The following is a 24,389-nucleotide window of genomic DNA, read 5'->3' as shown; positions in this document are numbered from 1 at the left end:
AAGAAAGTATAGAGCAGATATCATAAAAACTTTAATTGGTGTATTGATAAAGATAAAAATACTGTCGGGCTGTAGTGGCGCAAGCCTTTAATCTCAGCACTGGGAGGCAGAGGCAGGAGGATCTCTGTGAGCCTGAGGTGATGTGAGGATCTCTGTGAGCCTGATAGGGGTGATGATTACTAACCAAGGACTGAAGGTAACAGAAATCCTTCTAGGCCTTGCCCTATGTGAAGTGAACTCTGGTAAGGTTAATTCTAATTTGTATTCTTTGTAATAAAACTGTACCAGTAAGTACAGTACTTTCCTGAATTGTCTAAGTTGCTCTGGAGGAGTCAAGAGGATCTCCCAAATTGCAGACAGATGATCAAAAATGTGAGTGGCTTTCAGACATCCACCCCCGCAAAAAAAAAAAAAAAAAAAAAAAAAAAAAAAAAAAAACTAGTTTGCTTTTGAAGAACAATCTAAGTATATGCCCTAGGGGTATATTATAATACTAAATAGGCATTCTATTGAGCTATAGTATCAATTTAAGATCGTGCCCCCACTCTATGTATTACATGAACATTCATGTTCAAGCAGAGATTACTTTGTCATGGTATGCTTGGAGGTCAGAGGACAACTTTCAGAAGTCACTTATCTCCTTCCACAATGGGATTTGGGGGTTTTATAGAGCAAAGCAAGCACTTTTCACCCACTGAACCATCTCCCAGGACACCACGCCCTTTTAAAGCTGCAATTCTGGTGTTAATTTTAGTCAGTTAACATTAGAATTGCATTATTTCACACAAAAGAGAGATGGGGAAGAAAAGAGAAACATTTAGCCTGGCAGTGGTAGCAAAAACCTTTAAATCTTAGCACTGAGGCAGAGACAGGCGGATCTCTGTGAGTTTGAGACCAGCCCGATCTATAGAGGACAGCCAAGTGTAAGTCCGTCTGGGGGGGAGGGGGAGAGAGAGAGAGAGAGAAAGAGAGAAAGAGAGAGAGAGAGAGACAGAGACATTTCACTCAACAAGTTTGGTGGCTGAGGACAAGACTCAGAGGATTTGCCCTGAAAGCATCATGAAGATCCCAGAATCCCCAGTAACCATGCATGTAAAAGGCCAAACATGTCTGCATATGTTTATAACGCCACCTCTGGGAGGACCTGTAACAGAACGGACACTGAGGCTTACTGCTAGCAGCCTATCTAAAAACCAGCAAATTCCAGGATTCGAGTCCTTGTCAAAGTATAAAGCAAAGAGCCACAGGGAAAGAAGACATCTGAAAGTCTTCTCTGGTTTCCACATTAATGTATACAATTGTGTGCATAACACAACACATACAGAGAAGGAAACTTAGACTATTATGGAAGAACTTTGTTTTATTTTGCTTTAATTTAAAAAAAAGAAAAAAGGGGGGAAAAAAGGAAGAGACTCAGAATCTGAACATTCTGGCTCACAAATAGCATTTGGGAGGCTGAGACAGAACTACTTCAAGTTCCAGGCTAACATGGGCCATAGAATGAGTTTGTATCATTGTGCAGTGGTGGCACATGCTTTTACCCAGCACTCGGGAAGAAGAGGCAGGCAATCTCTGTGAGTTCGAGGTCAGCCTGGTCTTCAAGAGCTAGTTCCAAGACGGGCTCCTGTCTTGGGGGGGGGGGGGGGGGGGGGGAGTTTCTCTCAAGAAAAAGTTATGTGCTGGGACTACGTACAAGTCTGTAATCCCAGTTACTCCTAACACCAAAGCAGAAGGATCACAAGTTCAAGAACCCTGTCCCAAAAACAAACATGGTGGAGGGGCCACAGAGGGAACATAACTCAGTAGTAGGGTGCCTGTTTAGTATGTGAGGCCCTGGATTTGATTCTCAGCACCACAAAGGAAGTTACAATACTATCATTTTTATGAGATCATCAATTTTTATGCAGTTTAAGTAGTAATTTTTAAATTTTGTGCTTTAAGTTTTAATTTACTATACAAAGTGGTTGTAAAGACATGGTAGTTATATATATAAAAGTGCTGTGAAAATACACAACCCTACATTACATCAATATAAATATTACTACTATTAAAGAGTTATATTAATATAAACTCTTAATATTATTGGAGTCTTGTTGGATAGCTCAGGCTGGCTTCTGCGATCCTCCTGCCTGGGCCTCTTACCTCAGCTTTCCAAGTACTCAAATGACAAGATATGTGCCACCACACCTAGCTAAAAAGAATTAAGCTTAGGGGGCTGGAGAGATGGCTCAGTGATTAAGAGCACTGGCTGCTCTTCCAGAGGTTCCAGGTTCAATTCCCAGCATCCACATTGCAGCTCACAACTGTCTATAACTACAGTTCCAGGGAATCTGACACACTCACAACAATACACACAAAATAAAATTGAATAAATTATTTTTTTAAAAAAAGAATTAAGCTTAAATACCCAGATCACTGACAGGGTTAAAAAAACAGATTTTCATTATACACATAAACTATTACTAGAAAAATACTTATAGCACTGGTAGCTTCCGGAGAAGAGAGGAATCAAGAGGCTGAGATATACCATACGAAGGAGACAACAGTATTTTACATTTTCTGAATGATAACTATATACTGTTTGTTTTTTAAAAGATCATTCTGGGGGTTGGGGGAGCTTAGAGATGGCGCAGCAGTGAAAAGCACTTGCTACTCTTTCAAAGAACTTGATTTAGCCGGGCAGTGGTGGCGCACACCTTTAATCCCAGCACTCAGGAGGCAGAGAGGCAGGCGGATCTCTATGAGTTCGAGGACAGCCTGGGCTACAAGAGCTAGTTCCAGGACAGGCACCAAAGCTACAGAGAAACCCTGTCTCAAAAAAAAAAAAAAAAAACAGAGAGAGAGAGAGAGAGAGAGAGAGAGAGAGAGAGAGAGAGAGAGAGAGAGAGAGCGCACCTGAGTTCAGTTCCCAACAACCACATCAGATGCCTCACAACTGCCTGTAACTTAAGCTCTAGAGAATACAACTTGCTTATCTGGCTTTGCCAGCATGGTCATGCACACACTTAGGCTAAGGCAGGTATATACAAATACAACAAATGTATTTGTTTTTAATCCGACAATAAGACAAGCATGATGGCACAAACTTTTAATGTCAACGTTCAGGAGGCAGTGAGGCAGATTTGAGGATGACTTCGTCTACAGTGACACCAGCCAGATCTACACAGTGAGACCCTGTCTCAAAAACAACAAAACAAAATCCACACTCCTTGCATAACTATAGGCATATGCCTTTAAATGGCAAAAGATGGGTGTGAAGGAATTTTTTTAGTCGAATTTAGATATCATTTTTATTTATTTAAGATCAAACTAGAGGGCTGAAGATCTGGCTCAGCAGTTAAGAGCACTGGCTGCTCCTCCAGAGGTCATGGGCTCAATTCCCAACAAGCACATGGTGGTTTACAACCATTTACAATAGGATCTGATGCCCTCTTCTGGCGTGCAGGTATACATGCAAAGAACACACATAAATTTAACATAAATAAAATTTAAGATCAAACTAGATACCTAAACTCTACTCTATTACTTGCTATTTAGATATCTATAACCTAATTGTCACAGGTATTTTTGTGAAAATGGCAATTACCAGCAAAACAACTATCACAGACTCAGGAAAATACATTAAAAAAAAAAAGCCAAGGAACCATTCAAGTTTAATTAATAGACACCAAATTAATGGACACTATAGACAGATTGTATCTAGAGACTAGAGAGCTGGCTCAGCAGTTAAAATTACTTCCTGCTCTTCCACCCTGAGCTCAGTTCCCAGTACCCCTGTGTGGTGAGTCACAACCACTGTAACTCCAGTTCCCAGGTACCCAACACCTCTTCTGGCCTCTGGGTACCTGAACACAAGTGATATACATTTACACAGACTCACACATGTACACACAAATACAAGGAAAATTTTGAGAGAGAGGTGGCAACTAAATTCCATGTCTAGCTCCTGATAGCAAGGGGAGGAACCTTGCTACATTTATAAATAAATAAGATATGCACACACACATATATATTATATATATAAATATATTATACAAAGCACATGAAAATGGACATCATTTTTAATGACTTGAGAAATGCAAGCAAACCCATAAGAAGCCAACTTCACAATCACTAGGATGTCTATAAAGACAACTTCTAGTGTACATACTCAAAAGGCCTGAAAATAGGTATACTCAAGTATATTTAAAAGTTATATTTACAACATCATCATTTATAATTGACAGGAGATTTAAAAAAAAAAAAAAAACAGCCTAAGATAGGCATGGTGATGTATGCCTTTAATTCCAGCACAGAGGCAGAGGCAGGAAGATCTCTGTGAGTTCAACGCCATGCTGGTCTACATATTGGATTCTAAAATAGTCAGGACTACACAAAGAGAACCTGTTTCAATACAAACAGAAACAGTGTAAATGACCATCGATAGATAAACTGAAAAACATGACTAAGGGGCTGAAGAGATGGCTCAGAGATTAAGAGCACTGACCACTCACTGATTGCTCTTCTGGAGGTCCTGAGTTCAATTCCCAGCAACCACATGATGGCTCATACCCATCTGTAATGAGATCTGGTGCCCAGAACACTGTATACATAATAAATAAATAAACCTTAAAAGAAAAAAGAAAAGCATATACTATTATTCAGTCATAAAAGAGATATAGCAGTGATACTACAAAAAAGTTATATACAAAAAGTTACATATCGTGTGATTCTATTTAATATGAAATATCCAGAATAGGAAAACATAAGTAAAGGATGATGGTGAACACCTGTAATGCAGGTGGGAGGTAGAAGCAGGATGATTAGAAGTTCTGGGTCAGCCTGGCCTACACAGCAAGCTTGAGAACAGTGTGAATTTCATAAAACCTTGTCTCAAGGCAAAAAAAAGGGGGGGGGGGGGTAGCCAGGCATGATGGTACTCTTGGGGGACAAAAGAGGATCTGAGTAAGAGACCAACCTTGTCTACTGAGTGAGTTCCAGGACAGCAGGAGCTACATAGAGAAACCCTGTCTCAAGGAAAAAAACAAGCAAAAGAAAACAACAAAAGGAGCTGAAGAGATAATTCAATGGTTTAGAGCAATGACTGTTCTTCAAGAGAATCCTGGACTCAATTCCCAGCACCACATGCTGATTCACAACTGCCTGTAATTCCAACTCCAGATGATAAGACACCTTCTTCTAGCCTCCTCAGACACAGCACACACATGTGGTACACAAACAAACACACAGGCAAAACCCCCATACATATTAAAATGAAAGGATAAAATTAGAGGAAAAATAAGGACAAACTGACACAATATACAAATTGACAAATGAAACAGAATGAAAGATTAGTGACTATTAGGAGAAGAGAACAGAGACAATAAGAAATCATTTGTGCCCTGATGTTGAATTGCAGTTAGAAAACGCTTTGGGGTGCTGGGGAGATGGCTCAGCAGTTAAGAACAAGCACTAGCTGCTCTTTCAGGGAACCTGGTTCAATTCCCAGTATCAACATAGCAGCTCACAACTGTAACTCTAGTTCCAGGGGATCCAACATCCTCACACAGACATGTATGCAGGCAAAGGACCAGTGCACATATTTATTTTTAAAAAAAAAAAAGAAAAAAAAAGCATTGGATAAGAAAATGCTTTGGCTGCACAACACTCTGAATAAACTAAATGTAAATACTTACTCGGGAACTGGGAATGCAGCTCAGCAGTAGTGAACACTGCCTAACAAGTGCAAAGCCCCGGATTCCATCCCAAACACCACAACCATTCGATTTAAAAGTGTACATACACAGAGATAGAAAAAGAAACGACTGAATACAAGGTTTGAATCATATTAAGCATATATATGTATGTATGTGTGTATGTGTGTGTGCATTTATACATAGATATATAAGCTATATATATGGAGAAAGAGAGATAGAGAATGAGAGAATGAGAGAGAAAAGAGAGCGTGTGCACTATATATATTTATAACCCTACACTGATGACCTCATCCTTCCCTAACCCTCCTCATCTCTTTCTTTCTTAGACAAAGTCTCTAGCCCAGACTGGTCTCAAATTCCTTATATAGCTAAGAATGACCTTGAACTTCTGAACTCCCTACCTCTATCTCTTGAATGCTAGAATTACAGATATGTCCCATCACACCTTATTTACTCAATGCTGGAGATCTATCTATGACATAGTGCACACTAGTTAACCACTCTACAAACTGAGCTAAATAGCCCCAGCCCATAAATGGTAAGCTCTTCTTTGTTTAATATATAAATATGTGAGTGTATGTGTGTGTGTGTGTTTGTGTCTGTTGTATGTATACGCATGAGAGGGGGCAATAGAGGCCAGAAGACGGCATCAGATCCCCTTGTAGTTACAGATGGTTGTGAGGTTCCTGATGTAGGTTCTGAGAATCAAACTCAACTCCCCTCAAACAACAATCAGTTTTAAGAATTGAGTCATTTCCCCAGCCCAATCTTTGTGTAACCCTGGCTGTCCTAGAACTCACTCCATAGACCAGCCTGGCCTTGAACTCGGAGATCCACCAGTGTCTGCCTCCCAAAGGTATGTGTCATCAATGCCTGGTTCAAATTTTAAATTCTTAAAAGTTCGGGTTTTTTTTTTCTTGGCTAGTCAGCCATCAGTGAGGCAACATGGGTCACCAACAGCTCTACTGGAGTCACCCGTGGAAGTTCGACCAGGGATCTGGCTCCTGCCGGCGTATGCTAAAACCGCCACGGTATGAACACACCAGTCTCCAGTGTTTCCGGCAGTACTCAAGGACTTCATTAAGTTGGGCTACGAGACCTTGAATGGATTCTTCAAGACTCTACCCAGTGAAACAGATCAACACCAGTCTTTGTACATAAGAATAAAAAAAGTGAAGACCTTCAAAAAAATTCTTAAAAGTTTATTTAGAGATAGAAATGTTTCTGATATTTCTCTCTTTAAAAAACTCTCTTTAAAAAAACTTAAAAAATTTTTATTTTGTGTATGAGTATTTTGCCTGCATGTAAGTATGTGCACCATGAGTGTGCCTGGTGCCCCTAGAGATCAGAAACACAGGTAAAATCCCCTGGAACTGGAGTTACATATAGTTGTGAGCTATCATGCGGGTGCTGGGAACCAAATCCAGATCCTCAGAAGAGCAGGCAATGTTCCTGACACTGACATCTCTGCAGCTGCTCTTCCATATTCATATTTTCCCTTTGTTAAGCAGAGCACAGTAAATCTAAAAGCTTCCTATCTAATCAGGATCATTACTATGAATAACAATGACATCTCTCATGTCTCAACTATCTTTGAGCCTCAAGTATTTGTTATTTTTTGCAAGATAAAACAGTATTTTTTTCAGATACCTTGAGAATACAAACAAATTATGAATTCTCCCCCTGAAGAACTGCTCCTGTATACAACTTAACACACTGCGTTCATCTCAAGAAGTTAACAGATCTACTATGACCCATATCAGAAATTTTTATTTAGCATGTTCAATAGTAAAATTACTTCTATGATCCTTTCTGGTTCTAAGTTTCTGATTCTTCAGTATAACACAATGAAAATAAAGATTTTCAGACTCATGGAGTTGTGCTATACTTTTTGGTTTTTGTAGTTGCCCTAGTCCACTGCCAATTTCTCTATGACTGCTAGTTGCTATCCAAAGCTTTAAAGAATGTCAATGAGATTCTACTATTACATGACCTATGTGAGGCACTAAATAAGGAATACATGATAACTGTTTTGATAAAGCTAAGATAAATAATTACACAAAAGAAAGGCATCTTATTAGGTACTACACTAGAACACCAAAATGAGTCCAAAAAAAACTCTTGAAAAAAACAAGAACAGAATAATTAGAGCACTGGGGACAGTTTTGTTGAAGAGTACCTAAACAGATAAACCAAGATTAAAAATAATAATAACATCAAAGGAGCACAAAAATGACACCATATACACAGGCAGAGAAGGTATTATAAGGTATATTGGGCAGAAATGTTTAAAAAAAATATGCCCGGCAGTGGTGTCATGTCTTTAATCCCAGTACTCAGGAGGCAGAGGCACATGAATTTCTATGAGTTTGAGGCCAGCCTGGTCTACAGATCAAGTTCCAGGACAGGCCCTGTAACTACTGGGAAACCCTGTCTAGAATACCAAAATAAATAAGTAAGTAAATAATACATACATACATACATACATACATACATACATACAACACTGGTTATGGCGGTGCCTGCCTTTAATCCCAGCACTCAGAAGGCAGAAGCAGGTGGATCTGTGAGTTCAAGACCAGCCTGGTATACAGAGCTACTTCTAGGACAGGTTCCAAAGCTACACAGAGAAAACCTGCTTCAAAAAACAAAAAATAAATAAAATAAAAAACACAAATCAGATTTTTATCGCATATCTATTTTTATCATTTTCACATCATTTAGAAACAGAACAAAATAGAACTTCAAAGAATAACAATATATAGCACAACACCTGAAGTCGTCTTCTGGCCACCAGCTGAGAACACACACACTACACATGTACATACAACACAACAAACATACATACATCATACATATAAAAACAACAAAAAATAAGGATTATAAACTTAATTTTTAAAAAAGAAAAAAAAAGAGCTGAAGATATAACGTAGTATCAGAGGCTGGGAATGGTAGTGTGCACATATATTCACAGTGTTTGGGAGTCAGAGAAGTTTTAGGCTACACAGAGAATGTTGGGGAGAGAGGAATCTTACTCCCTGAGGAGTCATTCTTCCTGAACACCCTGTAACTGTTTCTTGACCTGTACTGCAACCATTCTCTGTACACGGCACCTCAACATCCACTCCACCAACATGTTTCTCAGTGGTGATTTTGCTCCCCAGATAAGATCTGGCAACATTTGGAGACAAATTTCACTGCCAGAATGAGCAGACAAGGGCTTGCCACTTACAACATGAGCAGAATTCAGAGATATTAAAAATATGCTACAATGCACAATACAGATCTCTGTAACAGCCTGCCCTTTCCCAAATGTTGATGCTATGCTATGGTTGAGAAATTCTGTATTGCATGTATTTATTTCTATGTCTGGACCTTACTCAACTACTCAAATTAAGATGGTATCAGGTGTTACTTATTTCTGTCTCCTGCAGAATTTAGTAAAAAACACATTTAAAAACCTATGTTATAGGGCTGGAGAGATGGCTCAGAGGTTAAGAGCACTGACTGCTCTTCCAGAGGTCCTGAGTTCAATTCCCAGCAACCACATGGTGGCTCACAGCCATCTATAATGAGATCTGGTGCCCTCTTCCGGCCTGCAGGCAGAACACTGTATGCATAATAAATAAATAATTCTTGAGGTGGAAAATTAAAAAAAAAAAAAACCTATGTTATAAATACAGATAAGTCTTAACTGAACCTGTTTTGATAACCACGGACAGTGCAGATTGTAGCATTCAGAACAAAAGAAAACATACATAAAAGAGAAGATGGATGGCTCAGCTGATAAAGCACTTGCTGCCAAGAGTGATGACTTGAGCTCAACCCCCAAGACCCACATAGTGGAAGAAGACAACCAACAGCTGCCCCAAGTTGTCCTAGTTGTCCTTTGACTTCCTCATGTGGGACACGCTAGTGCACACACAGACAAATAAGTGTAATAAAAAAATGTAACATGAGGACACCAACCTATGTTTGGATTTTGTGTTTTCCTAGCACATGCCATTAAAAAAAAAAAATCACAATTTATAACTGTTATCTCCAAAAAGTATTAATCTAAAACTGGTTTCTGTACTTATTACACCATAAGTAAATCAAGTGGCTTACAGACTATGATTTTTTGTTTTAATTTTACACTTTATTATTAAAAACTTGTAGATAAATAAAAACATTACACACCAGAATTAACTAGAACCAAAGGCTATACACTCAATGAACTTTTTTTTTTTTTTTTTTTTGGTTTTTGTTTTTCGAGACAGGGTTTCCCTGTAGTTTCTAGAGCCTGTCCTGGAACTAGCTCTTGTAGACCAGGCTGGCCTCAAACTCAGAGATCCGCCTGCCTCTGCCTCCCGAGTGCTGGGATTAAAGGCGTGCGCCACCACCGCCCAACTTCAATGAACTTTCTATACAGTCAGAATAGGTATTTGGAATGGAAGTTGTAGAGCTTCACATTAAACTTTATACTCTCAGTACTGAATATATTTTATGCAATAATCTACCATCAAAACAAAAAATCCAAAACAGAATCTAAGTGTAGAAGACCAATTAGTTGCCGGGCGATGGTGGCACACGCCTTTAATCCCAACACTCGGGAGGCAGAGGCGGGCGGATTTCTGTGAGTTCAAGACCAGCCTGGTCTACAAGAGCTAGTTCTGGGACAGGCTCCAAAGCCACAGAAAAACCCTGTCTCAAAAACAAAAAAAACAAAAAAAAAAACCCAAAAAAAAACAAAAAAAAAAAAAAAGAAAGAAAGAAAACCAATTAGTTTATGCTTCAAAGGAGAAAAAGGAGCTAGGCACGGTGGCTCATCTGTATAATACTACTGCCATAGAGGGCGTGATAGGAAGATTGAAGTGAGTTTGAGATCAGTCTAGATTACATCATGAGTTTCAGACTAGCCTGAATTGCAGTATGAGACCTCTCTCCCAGAAAGAAAGGGGAAAGGGGAATGTGGAAGAAATTTTCAAAAATACTTGAATGCTAACACAGTGCTAACTAAATAAAGTGCAAAAGATGAGTATTAAAATCTGATCCTGCCGGGCGGTGGTGGCGCACGCCTTTAATCCCAGCACTCAGGAGGCAGAGGCAGGCGGATCTCTGTGAGTTCGAGGCCAGCCTGGTCTACAAGAGCTAGTTCCAGACCAGGCTCTAAAAAAGCTGCAGAGAAACCCTGTCTCGAAAAAAAAACAAAAAAAAAAAAAACAAAAAAAAAATCTGATCCTAATAAATTCCTAACCCTAAAAAGAAAAAATTTTGACCTCGCTTAGTAATACTGTTTCATCAACTTTTCCTGAATTAATCTCTTTCTTGGTCTCAACGGGATTAAACTGGCATAATCGATCTACACACAAACTACAAGGCCAGGCACTGTAGCATATGCTTGTAATTTCAGCACTTAAGAGGATCAGGAATTCAAAATCAGCCTTGTTTACATAGCAAATTCAAGGCTGCCACCCTACAATGACACCCGCTGTTCCCCTCATATTATGCTGGGAATCAAAGCCATGTCCTATGCGAGAAGTAGTGCTCTTAACTGTCTTCTCTAGCCCCAAATCTTCCTTAAACAAAAAACCTAGACTAATAATTACTTCTATAAAGGGATTAAAAGAAATCAAAACACAAGGTCTATAACATACAAATACACTGAAATCTTTTTTTTTTTTTTTTTTTTTGGTTTTTCAAGACAGGGTTTCTCTGTAGCTTTGGAACCTGTCCTGGAGACCAGGCTGGCATCGAACTCACAGAGATTCACCTGCCTCTGCCTCCCAAATGCTGGAATTAAAGGCGTGCTTCACCACGGCTGCCTCACACTGAAATCTTTAATACACTTAGTATATCAGTTATATTCATTATATAAACTATATACCATAATTAATATTTGAACATTAAATCTATATTCTCAAGCAAAAAAATATTACTTTCTTAGTATTCTTCAAATAAAAAGTTTTACTACTGAGCACAGTAGTGCATACCTCTAAATTGAAGCTACTTGAAAGCTGACATAGGAGGATCACTTAGCCCAGAAGGTCATGACCAACCTGAGCAATACAGCAGAACCTTGCAACAAGTGAAAAACTATAAATAAATAAATAAATAAATAAATAAATAAATAAATAAGGGAGCTAGAGCTAGAGTCTAGTTGGTAGAGTATTACCTAGTATGTACAAAACCCTGGGTTTGATGCCCAGTGCCACATAAATCAGAGAAGGTGGCACAAGGTGGTAATTCCAGCACTGGCTACATAACAAATTTGAAGCTAGACTTAGATACATGAGACCACATCTCAAAAATACAAGTTTTCCTTTTTGAGGGTCAGGGAGACAGGATTATACTTCAGTAGCAGTACACAAACTCACTTAAGAACAAGACCACAAATTCAATTTTCAGAAATCCCAGAAAGTTTTCCCTACTAATTCTGCCATATACAATACATTATACATAAGATGTGACACATATTCCCATTATAAAAACCTCAGGAGTTAGCTGCTCCATGGTGGTGTATGTCTTTAATCTCAGCACTCAGGAGGCAGAGGTAGACATTTATTTGTGAGTTTGAAGCCAGCCTAGTCTTCAGAGCAAGTTCCAGGACAGTTAAGGCTACACACAAAAACCATGTCTTGAAAAACCAAAAAAAATCTCAGGAATTACTTGCAAAACTCTTTAGAGTATTAACCCTCCCCAGGATCTCTTTGATAAAGTCCTTAATACCTACCAAAACTTAAGACCTAGGAAAGGTAAATATACCAATATGATGAGCAAGTAAGACTAGACACCGAAATCAGTAAAGATTTAAAGGTAGAGAATTACTGAAATAAAGGCAATACAAGCATTCTTCAAAGACATGCAATTAGAAGTAAAGGGGATCTAGAAGAGCTCTTGCCTAGCATATGTAAGACAACTGTTTCCATACTCAGCTGGGATAGAATTCTTAACCAAAAGATAACAAGGTACCCAGAAAACCTTATAGCAAACAAATTTGCCTTAATAATGTTACCCCTTACTAATGTACCACACTGACATTTTCATCACTTAATTGGTACTGTACTTACTAAATTGAGTCCACAACATTAATGACTCACAACCTAGAAAGTAATGGCTTAGAGTAATTATCATGAGAAGACCTTGGATTTCTATGAATATCTATATAAATTGAAAATAAATTATGTAGAAGACTTAAAAATAAAGAAAACCCTTACAGGATAAGGACAGTAACTTTTTTGTTTTTTTTTTGTTTGTTTGTTTGTTTTTGTTTTTCGAGACAGGGTTTCTTTGTGTTATCTCTGACTATCCTGAAACTCACTCTATAGACCAGGCTGGCCTCGAACTCAGAGATCCACCTGCCTCTGCCTCCCTGAGTGCTGGGATTAAAGGCATGCACCATCCACTGCGGCTCATACAGGTTCCCATCACTTAGGACACTGAGACAGGACTGTTACAAACTCATTATAAGCCAGGGCTATACAGTGAATTCCAGGTCAGTCAGGGCTACAGAATGACACCGTTTCAAAAATAAATAAATAAAAAAGAATAGAAAATATATGGGGGCTGGAGAAATGGCTCAGGGGTCAAGAGCACTGCCTGCTCTTCCAGGACCAAGGTTCAATGCCTAGCACCCATATTTCGGCTCTCTAACTGTCTGTGTGACTCTAGCCCCAGGAGTTCCAACAGCTTCACACAAATACACATGCAGGCAAAACACCAATGCACTTAAAAGAAAAAGAAAAAAATGGCCTAAAGAGATGACTCAATCATTAACAGCATTTGTTTTTCTTGCAGAGGATTTAGGTTTAATTTCCAGCACCTACATGACAGCTCATGACATCTGTAATTCCAGTTTCAGGTGATCTGAGGCCCTTTTTCTGACTTCTGCAGGCACCAGGCATCAACATGACAAACAGACACGCATGCAAGCAAAATATGCATACACATAAAAACATAAAAAATTATACACACACATATATACTAATTTGTCAAACTAATATATTCCATTAATATATTTTCAAGGTGAAGACACAACTACAAAGACTATCTAAATAAAAAAGCTTAGATGGACTAAAGAGATAACTCAGCAGTTAGAGTATTGGTGGCACTTCCAAAAGACCTGGGTTCGATTCCCAGCACCCACATTGAGTGGCTCACAACTCTGTATTAGCTCCAATTCCAGAAAGGTCTAACGTGCTCTTTTCGTCTCTGAGGATACAACATACATATGGTGCATATACATACATATACTCAGGAATAAACACATGCACACAAAATGTTTTTTTAGGAGCAGGTGGTGGCAGCACACACCTTTAATCCCAGAAACTCAGGAGGCAGAGGCAGGCAGATCTTCAAGTTCAAAGCCAGCCTGGTCTACAGAGTGAGTTTCAGTACAGCCAGGGCTACACAGAGAAACCCTCTCTCTAAAAAAATAAAAAAAAAATTTACAAGCTATCCTCTTACCTTGCCTCCTCACCAATAAAGTAAACATAATAATTTTAAGCTCAACTTTAAAATATGCCAATTTTACTATGACTGCTTCTGTCCCATTCATTACCTGGTAATTATTTTATAGAAACTGAACTTTGCATGCCTTTCTAAATGTAATTCACCTGCTTAAAATTACTTGATCAAAAAAATTAAAAGGGATTAGAGAAATGACTCAGCAGTCAAGAGCACTTGCTGCTCTTGCAAATGACCTCGGTTCAGTTCCCAACACCCACTGGTAGCACAACCCGTAACTTTAGTTCCAGAGATTTAATGTCCTATTCTGACTTCTGTGGGAACAAGGTACACAAACATTACACAGACATATGTAAGTGCAGACAAAGCACTCATTCATTTAAATCTAAAAAGTAACAGAATTTTAAAAAAAATTAATGTATCAAAAGAAAAAATGGGGGCTGAAGAGATGGCTCAGAGGTTAAGAGCATTGCCTGCTCTTCCAAAGGTCCTGAGTTCAATTCCCAGGAACCACATGGTGGCTCACAACCATCTGTAATGAGGTCTGGTGCCCTCTTCTGGCCTGCAGACATACACACAGACAGAATATTGAATCCATAATAAATAAATAAATATTTTATTTAAAGAAAGAAAAAGAAAAAATGGCCTTTCTTTGCTTAGATAAGTCAGGGAACTGTTAAATGCAGTTACATTTAAATAATAGCTTTGCTGGATACAATGGTGCACACCCAGTAATCCCAGCACCTGGGAAGTCCAGTATGGACGGCATAGTAAAAAGAACAAGAGCTGGAGAAGTACAGATGTACTCCAGTAGAGTGCTTAGTATGTGCATAGTTCTGGAATCAACCCCCAGCACCACAAAAAAAGATGCAGTGGAACATGCCCATCATCCCAGCACTGGGGGGTGGAGCAGGAAGATGAGAAATTCATAGTCATTCTCAGCTACACAAGTTCATAGCCAGCCTGGCTACATAAACCCTGACTTGATAAATAAATGCCTAACACATACTGATGCTTGTTTTGAAATGGAGTTTCCTTGTGTTGCCCAGAATGGCCTAGAATTACCAACTGAGCTCAAGAGATCCTGCTACCAAGGTCTCCCAAGTAGTAAATTGACATTTTAAAAAGAATAGCATACCTAGCTAGTAAGCATGGTACTTAGTAATATATACTCTTATTTAGAGGCAATTTTATATTTTAAAAAACTCTTCCAGCTTTTAATTTTGTCACTAGACTATAATTCAGAAACAACAAAAATCTGCTTCTAGCACAAATGGAAGAGACTGATACTGATACAAAGAATTGTTACCAAATGATGACAGAGACATCTCAAACGGAACTGTTCCTAGTAGCTAGCTAGGAATTGTTGATTTTTAGAAGGAATGAAACACTGCTAACAAAATTAAACATCAAATTTTATCACTAAAAAAAAAATTCAGTATTTTAACCCAGCAATGGAATAAAACCAAACACTAAAAAGTTTTTAATCTTCTCACATTTTATAACAGGAAACCTTGAATATACTTTTTAAAAAATCCAGCCATGAATAAGTTCAGAAACCTAAAAGGCGGATAGATGAACATATGTTGACACTCTATTTAATGGGACAGTCCCATTTTATATCGGATTCAACTACATAAATTTGACTTTTTTTAGAGACTAATTCATATATGATTCTGAACTGAACAGCAGCCCTTAGCCAAAAAGCTTCTAATTTCTAAATGGTTAAGTTAGAAAAAATGAAGTTTGCTGTTATAACAGACTACTGATAACCAAAGGGATAGGAGTAATAAACAAACCAATTTTAAAGCATAAATCAGCCAAACACTGATATGGGATGTTTTTCTGTATATGTGTTGCATTTATTGGTTGATGAATAAATCTATTTCAGGCAATGGCTCAGCAGAGTAAAGCAAGGCAGGAAATCCAAACAGAGATATATAGAGAGAAAGTAGGCAGAGTCAGAGATGCCCAAGAAGCAAAATGTGAGGTAACAAACCACAAGCCTCGTGGTAAAATATAAAAGAATAGAAATGGGTTGATTTAAGATCTAAGAGCTAGCTAGGAATATGCCTGAGTCATTGGCAGTGTTTTAATTATTATAGTTTTTGTGTGATTATTCGGGTCTGGGCAACCAGCAAACAAAAGCACAGTTTCTAGATGACATGAAGAAAACAATCTTAACTCTAGTTCCAATGTCAACATAGCTGACCCTTATAAAACTTACAGTGTTTACTAAGTATTCATGTCTCCTGGTTGAAATTTGCTGTGGGCCAGACAAAGATTCATATGCCTCTACCTCCCAATTGCAGGGATTAAAGGTGCGCACCACTACGCTCAAGTAGAACCAGCAAATTCTTAAATTATCTCTTATGGTTAGTAAACAGCATTCAATTTTAGCTTGTGTGGTATTCAATGCCTGTGATCCCAAAACCCAAAGGTAAGAACAGTAGGAACACTGAGTTCAAGGACCACACTGCTATAGGCTACTATGCAATACAGCATGACCCAGACTAAAAAATATTATTAATTAATTAAAATAAAATACTGCTGGAAAGAGTGTTCAGCAGTTAACACCTGCCGTTGTTATTATTATTTTGTTTTTGTTTTTCAAGACAGGGTTTCTCTGTAACACGCCACCACTTCCTGGCTTTGCTGTTATTGGAGAGAATCAAGGATCAGTTCTCAACAACTACATGGCAGCTCCTGTTCCAGGGGATGTGATGCCCTTCTACTGGACTCTTTGGGCAGCAGGATACATATTAGAAAGAGAAAGACAAAGAAATAAAGGGAGAGAAGGAGAAAGAATTGTGAATGATCACTCAAGAGTGAACAAAGGAGAAGGCACGGCAGACATCTTTAATCCCAGCACTTGGGAGGCAGAGGCAAGTGGATCTCTGAATTCGAGGTCAACCTGGTCTACAGAGTAAGTTGCGGGACAGCCAAAGCTACATAGAGAAGCCCTGTCTCAAAAATATTATGTATGCAACATTCCTTCCATGTATGCTTGCATGCCAGAAGAGGGCACCAGATCTCATAGATGGCTGTGAGCCACCATGTGGTTGCTGGGAATTGAACTCAGGACCTCTGGAAGAGCAGTCAGTGCTCTTAACCTCTGAGCCATCTCTCCAGCCCGTAGAAATAATTTTTTAAAAAGAGTAAGCATCAAATTTTTCAAGCATCCTATAATCAGTATGTTTTGTTATTGGTAGAATGGTATCATAATATGGGACTAATACCACTATATGCTTCCATATATAGATTTTTTTTTTACAACAGGGTCTTATGTAGCCCAGACTAGACTTAAACTTAATCTGTAGTCAAGAAGGATCTTTAACTTTTGATCTTCCTGCCTCCACCTCCATGCTGGGATTACAGGTCACTGACAGAATTACAAGCATGTTCTCCCATACCCAATTTATACAATGTTGAAGATTGAACCCAGAACCTTAAGTTGATCACTGACTTACAACCCTAGCCCTAAGATATACTTATTTTGTATTAACATACAAAAAATTGCCACATTCAAAAATTCTCTAAAAATATAATTATAGCTGGGCAGTGGTGGCACACGCCTTTAATCTCAGCACTCGGTAGGCAGAGGCAGGCAGATCTCTGTGAGTTCAAGGCCAGCCTGGTCTACAAGAGCTAGTTTCCAGGGCAAGCTCCAAAGCTACAAAGAAACCCTGTCTCAAAAAACAAAACAAAACAACAAAAAATATATATAATTATAGAAAACATAGTAATTACTTCCTATTTAGTGTGCACATATACTTGGTCCTGTAACTCAATGATAGGATTACTTGTTTAGCATTCTCAAGGTCCAGGGTTTGATCCCCAGCACAGCAAAATAGGTAATTTTCATCAAAGTTTAAATTTAAGACATCATTCTTTAGAATGGAAGCAATGTTTTGATACTATTAAGATATTCTTGCAATGAATGTGAACTCTACATCATGGACGGGCTCACTGTGAGCCTTAACCTTCACCTGGCGATGGATGGAGATAGAGACAGAGCCCCACATTGGAGCACCGGACTGAGCTCCCAAAGTTCTGATGAGGAGCGGATGGAGAGAGATCATGAGAAAGTCAGAACCATGAGGGACGCGTTCACCCACTGAGACGGCAGGACAGAACTAATGGGAGACCACCAAGTCCACTTGGAATGGGACTGATGGAACATGCGACCAAATCGGACTCTCTGAGGGTGGCTGATGGTGGAGGCTGACCGAGGAGCCAAGGACAATGGCGATGGGCTTGGTCTCTACGACATGGACGGGCTCTGTGTGAGCCTTGTCAGTTCGGTTGCTCACCTTCCTGGACCTGGGGGGAGTTGGGAGGACCTTGGTCTCAACATAGTGTAGAGAACCCTGATGGCTGTTTGGCCTCAAGAGGGAGGGAGTGGGGGTATGGGTGGAGGGGAGGGGAGGGAAGGGGGAGGAGGAGGGGAGGAGATGGCAATTTTTAATAAAAAATAAATAAACTGGAAAAAAAAAGAACTAGAAAAAAAAAGATATTCTTGAAGTCAGGTGATGGTGGTGAATGCCTTAATTCCAACTTTAAGAAGGCAGGCGATCTCTAAGGTCAGCCTGGTCAACACAGATAAACTGGTGGGAGCGGGATATTCTTGGTGCAGGTGAGATTACTCAGTGGTAAGAGCAGTTGCTGAACAAGCATGAGAGCCTGAGTTTAAATTTCCAAAACTCATATAAGAAAAACCTAGTTGTGGCCATGTGCACCTGTAATCCCAGCATTGTGGGAGGCACAGAAATGAGAATTAATGGGGCTTGTTGGCCATCAGCTTACCTCTGGATTCAACCAAGATACCCTGGCTTTAAAGGAATAAGGCAAGAGACTCGACATCATCCCACACACATGGACATACACATTTTCTTAAAAGACACTCTTAAATCGGCCAGTAGTGGCACACACCTTTAATCCCAGCACTTGGGAGGTAGAGACAGGAGGAACTCTGTGAGTTTGAGGCCAGCCTGGTCTACAAAGCAAATTCAGTTAAACCAGTCTTGGTGGAGCACGCCTGTAATCACAGTTCAAGAGGCAAAGACTGAACTGCAGCAAGTTCAGGACACCCTGGTCTACCTACTGAGTTTCCGGCCAGCTAGGATTCACAATGAGATGCTTAAAAAAAAAATACTCCATTAAAAGCCTCTAAACAGTTAATTCTTAGAAATTCTTCCACTTATAAAACATGAGAATAACCAAATTAACAAATCAGATATCAAAATGCCAAAAATTAAGTCATTAAAAGGGAATCCAGAGAAAGAGCCAGTTGTGAAAGAACAGGAAGTGATGTACACTCCATTTTGTGGATGAACTATTTAGAAACATAAGCACCACACTAATCTGGAATCAGCTCAGACTAACAGCTCTCAGTATTCTCTGACAATGGCATCAGAAGTCATGAAATAACCCTCAGATAGTTCTTTCCTTAATAATAAATTTCTCTAACTGATCACCAACATACTTTTGCCACTCCTGCCAGCTATAAAGAAGATAACTTAGTTCTAATATGAAATAGTAAAGTAAGCAATTAAACCTATACCCTGTATATCCTTAAGTTTTGTGGCCATTATTGATAAGTCGCTCTTCTTGCATCTTTCCAAGATAAAAATAGTCACTCTTTGCTAAGCAGTATGTTTGGATTTATATTTGCTAGTATGATATGAACCCATTATCAACAACAAACCATAAAACAAAAAATTAAGCATGGCCTAACTTTTCCTGTATGGGGAGAAAACTATATATCCTGCAAATAGGACAACATGCACTTTATGTCATGAAGTAAAGAGTCAAATAGAGCTTGGCTCAAAAGCTCAGCACTAAAAGATTAAGGCACAAGAACTGCCACAAATTCAAGGCCAGCCAGGACTGCATAGTAAGAACCACCCTCAGTGGGCACTGATGGCGCATGCCTTTAATCCCAGCACTCAAGAGGCTGAGGCAGGTGGATCTCTCTGAGTTTGAGGTCTACAGAGTTTCAGGACAGGCTCCAAAGCTACACAGAGAAACCCTGTCTCGAAAAACCAAAATAACAAAAACAAAAAAAGTCCCTCAACAAAACAAATTCCAGGCACATTGGCACAGATTACACCTGAGGTTCAGGTCAGGGTTAGCCTCAGCCACACAACATTTAAAGATAATCTGGACTGCACGAAATCTTGTTCCACCATCAAAAGAGAGAAAGAATCAAATGAATGGTGCTACTTACATTAAATGAATATTAAAATAAATAAGGCAGAAAGTTTCATTTTGAGAAAAACATAACGCAGCTTTCTCAAAATCATGAATTAAAAAAAAATTTAGGACCAGCATGGTGGCCCACACCTGTAATCCCAGCACACAGCAGGCAGAGACAGGGAGATCTCTTGTGAATTTGAGGCCAGTCTGGCCTGCATAGCAAGTTGCAGGTCAGCCAAGGAACTCACTACTATGTAATAAGACCCTGGTGTTTTTTTGTTTCGTTTTGTTTTTTTAAGGCAGGGTTTCAAAGAGACTCTGGGTTTTTTGTTTGTTTGTTTGAGGTTTTTCAAGACAGGGTTTCTCTGTTTAACAGTCGTAGCTGTCCTGGAACTAGCTCTGCAGACCAGGTTGGCCTCAAACTCACAATCCACCTGCCTCTGCCTCCCAAGTGCTGAAATAAAAAGTGTGTGCCACCACTGCCCAGCCAAGATCCTGGGTTTTTGGGGGGTTTTTTGCCTTTTCTTTTTGTTTTTCTGTTTGTTTGTTTAGTTTAAACTGGATGGTGGCAGGCAGACACCTGTAATTCTAGAACTTGGGAAGTTGGAGACAGAGGTTATCAGTAAGTCAGCCTCAGCTACACAGTTACACTACCCTGTGCTACATGAGATAGAACTTAAATCAATGCCTAACACTACTGCTACAGCTTTAAATCTTTGTATTCATAACTTAAAAGTAACTAAGTTCAGACATCAAATATCATTTGTTAATAAAATGTCAAGACAATTCATTAACATATTTTAGTAATCTTTATTACTGCTAATATTCACATATGGAACATTTTTAAATCATTTCACTAATAAAACTAAATAGTTAAAGAAAAAAATGGAGTCAGGTGTGGAGGCTCACACTTGTAATCCCAGCACATGGGAGAGTTAGGCAGGAAGATTGCTGAGTTCAAGGCAGCCTGAACACAAAGACCCTTTCTATAAAAAGGGGTTGGGGGGATGTGTTTGTACATCAAGACTCCTTTAAGGAAGAAAGAAAGAGTAAAAAATGTATATTAAGACTTCTTCAGGACCTGAATGCTAATTTATTTCAGAAGGAACTTACCAGAATGCCCAAACTGCTATTTTTACTTCTACTCTACTAAGGACAAAATCAACAAGTTCTGTTGGCAAACCAGACAAGATGGATTCTTTTAAACAAGTATGACATGTAGCAAAAGGGGAGCGGGGAGTACAGGACACAGACCACCCGCATTTCCTTAAGAAGCAACATCAGCTACATAAAAGTTTATAACAATCATTTTCAGAAATTTCTGTATCAATGTCATGCAAAACAGTATTAATCTTACAAAGTCACAGTCCAGGGGCAAATGTCTGATCATCTGACAGTTTGAATATAATAATTTCTAATAATTCTCCAAGAACTACAAAAGCTAAAGAGGAAAAGGGGAAGGGGAAAGAATAATGGGAGGGATATAAAATTATTTTATTAAATCCTAACAAAAACTAACCCATCCAACCGCCGTGCCAAAAGTCAATCCAGGCGTCCTCTCTCTCAAAACAGAGCAAGCAAACTGTTCTAACATGAGGCCATATACCAACAGTAACAAGAGCGTTCATACTTCCCATGGGCATATCTCAGGGGAAGAATCCGAACAGTACTGTAATCGACTTAAAACCAAAGGGAAAAAAAACTAACCTCCCCATGGAAAGTGCCATTACTTGCGTGTGTGTGTGTGTATATATATATATATATATATATATATGTATATGTATATATATATATATATATATGGATCTGTGTATGAAGAAACTGACTTGGACTTCTGCAGCATTGCAGTAGACTAGAGGACAGAGAGAGGGGGAAGGGGGGGACAGAAATGCTTCCATCACCCCCTACAGAAGGTATAGATTTCCTGAGGGGGGGGGCGGGGGAGTTATCCAGTTGGCTACCCAGAGCATTCTCCGTTCCCAAGAATACAGACACTACAAAGGAGGAGCAGCAGGATGAGGAGACCTGAAAGGGACCTCGCGCCTTTAAGTCGGGGTGCACGTCAACTCAAATCTCCCTACTAGGGCCACACCTTCCTAGAAACATCCCCTTCCACCACCTCTTCCGGTGACCCTCAGGAAAAAGGAATGCAATTGCTCTGGCCCCTAGAAACAGTAGGGCACCCAGCTCACCAGTGTCTTCACCCCACCCACAGAAACACAGACCCTCCTTGTCTCCCTCCCCCACTCTACCCCTAGATCTCTCCCTCCACCCAGAGGCCTGAGTGGGCCGAATTTCCCCGCCCCCTCCATGTCTTCCTTTCCCAAAGCAGAGGTGCCCTTACCCCTTCGCCGGCAGATCTGGGGCGGAGTAGGCAGGCGCAGACCCCTGGAGCGCTCCGGTGGCCGCAGTGCTGGAGAGCAAGGAGTGAGGAGGAGGGGGCCCGGCGACAGACCGCCGCCCCCCCCCCAGCCGCCCAGCCCAAGCTCTGCGACAAGGGGCCGGGGGGGGGAGGGGGGGACGAGGGGACGACCGGGGTCGAGGAGGCGCCCTTAACGCTCGGACTCAGTTAAGATGGCGCGGGGAAGTGCCGGGAGCCGCCGCCGCCGCCGCCGCCTCGGGGGAACCGGCCCGGGCCTCGGCCGCCTCGGGTTCTCACAGCCGAGGCCCAGTCGGTCCCCCGCCGCGGCCCCTCGGCGGGCGGGCCCACGCGCACCCCTCCGCCACCACCAGCACCCCTGGGAAGGGGGCGCTCACAAAGGGAAGAGAGGCCGCGGGCCGGCGGGCGGCGGGGCGGGGTCCCCAGGGGCCGAGAGGCCTGGGAGTTTCGCGACTGCTCCGCGCTCTCGGCCCGCGAAGGGCGCAAGACGAGCGGGACCCCTCCTCTCTCCTCAGGCGGGCGGCGGCACCGACTCACTCTCCTCGCCACCCTCCCTCTCTCCTTCCAAGCCCTGAAGCCACAGAGCTCGGCCGCTGCCCAGGTTCCCCCCCTTTCCCCGACACCACTCCCCTCCTCCCGACAGACATCTCAGTCTCAGATCTCGCGAGATTTCTTGCCTGACAGGCCCGACCCTGCTCAAGATACGCCTGCGTGCGCGCGCGCGTCCCCGGGAGCGCGCGAAGCCTTAGGCAGGGCGGCGTTGCCTGGTCTGCCTTGAGTGCTGGGCTGGGTCCAGTTCCATAGTCAGCTGGGTATTGCCACGCGGACGTCAGGTGCATGCTATTCAGCCCGGAAATCCTAGGGAGATGAGCTTGTCTGCACTCTTCTTCCCCCCCTTCCCACCTCCAGAACATCAGCCTCCCACTAATCCTGCCAAAGTAAAAGTTTGCTCCAAAGTGTAGAACATTTCATTCCTACACACCTTAGTTGGACTCTTCGTGGGATCCAGGCATAAACTTGGCAGCATAATCACTAAGTAGCTGCGTTCGTACGACTCTTAATAGTTGAATTTGGAACGGCAGTTAGACTTGCCTGTAAACCACCCTGTATATCTGTGATGGAAGGAAAGCAACTTAAAAAGGCTTTGTGGACTTAGGAAGAAACTTTTTTCAGTATAAAAGCAGCAAACTGGTGGCACACCCTTTTATTCCCAGCACTCAGGGGCCAGTGGCAGGAAGATCTGAGTTCTAGGTCAGTCTGATCTACTACATGGTGGGTTCCAGGTCTGTCAGAGATAAACAGTGAGATCCAGTCTAAAAAAAATATCAAAATAGTTCTTTCTTAAAAAGCAGCAAAACAAAGGATCCTATGAAGGAAAGAGGTAAATTTTATCATGGGTTTAGAACTGGTTTTTAAAATCCATCCAGTAGTCGGTGGTGGCAAAGGCCTTTAGTTCCAGCACCTGGGAGGCAGAGGGCAGGCAGATCTCAATGAGTTCAAGGCAGTCAACAAAACAAGTTTCAGGCAGGCCTGTTACACAGAAAAAAAACCCTGTCTCAAAAAAAAAAAAAGAAAAGAAAAGAAAAGAAAAGAGCCAAGTGGTGGTGGTACAAACCTTTAATCCCAGCACAGTAGCATTTGGAAGGCAGAGGCAGGCGGATATCTGTGAG

At 40.7% G+C, this 24,389-nt stretch overlaps 1 protein-coding gene across 1 annotated transcript in view; it reads right to left on the bottom strand.

The window, feature by feature from the left end:
* Window positions 1-23,321, bottom strand: part of Taok1 (TAO kinase 1) — a 95,634-nt gene extending 72,313 nt beyond the window's left edge. Inside the window, 1 exon segment of the mRNA XM_038325002.1 lies at window positions 22,684-23,321. The gene's annotated coding sequence lies outside the window, so the exon portion shown is untranslated.
* Window positions 23,322-24,389: the final 1,068 nt, after the last annotated feature.

The sequence above is a fragment of the Arvicola amphibius genome, chromosome 4, assembly GCF_903992535.2.
Source record: "Arvicola amphibius chromosome 4, mArvAmp1.2, whole genome shotgun sequence".
NCBI classification, from domain to species: Eukaryota; Metazoa; Chordata; class Mammalia; order Rodentia; family Cricetidae; genus Arvicola; species Arvicola amphibius.
This window is presented reverse-complemented; position numbering and strand designations above follow the sequence as displayed.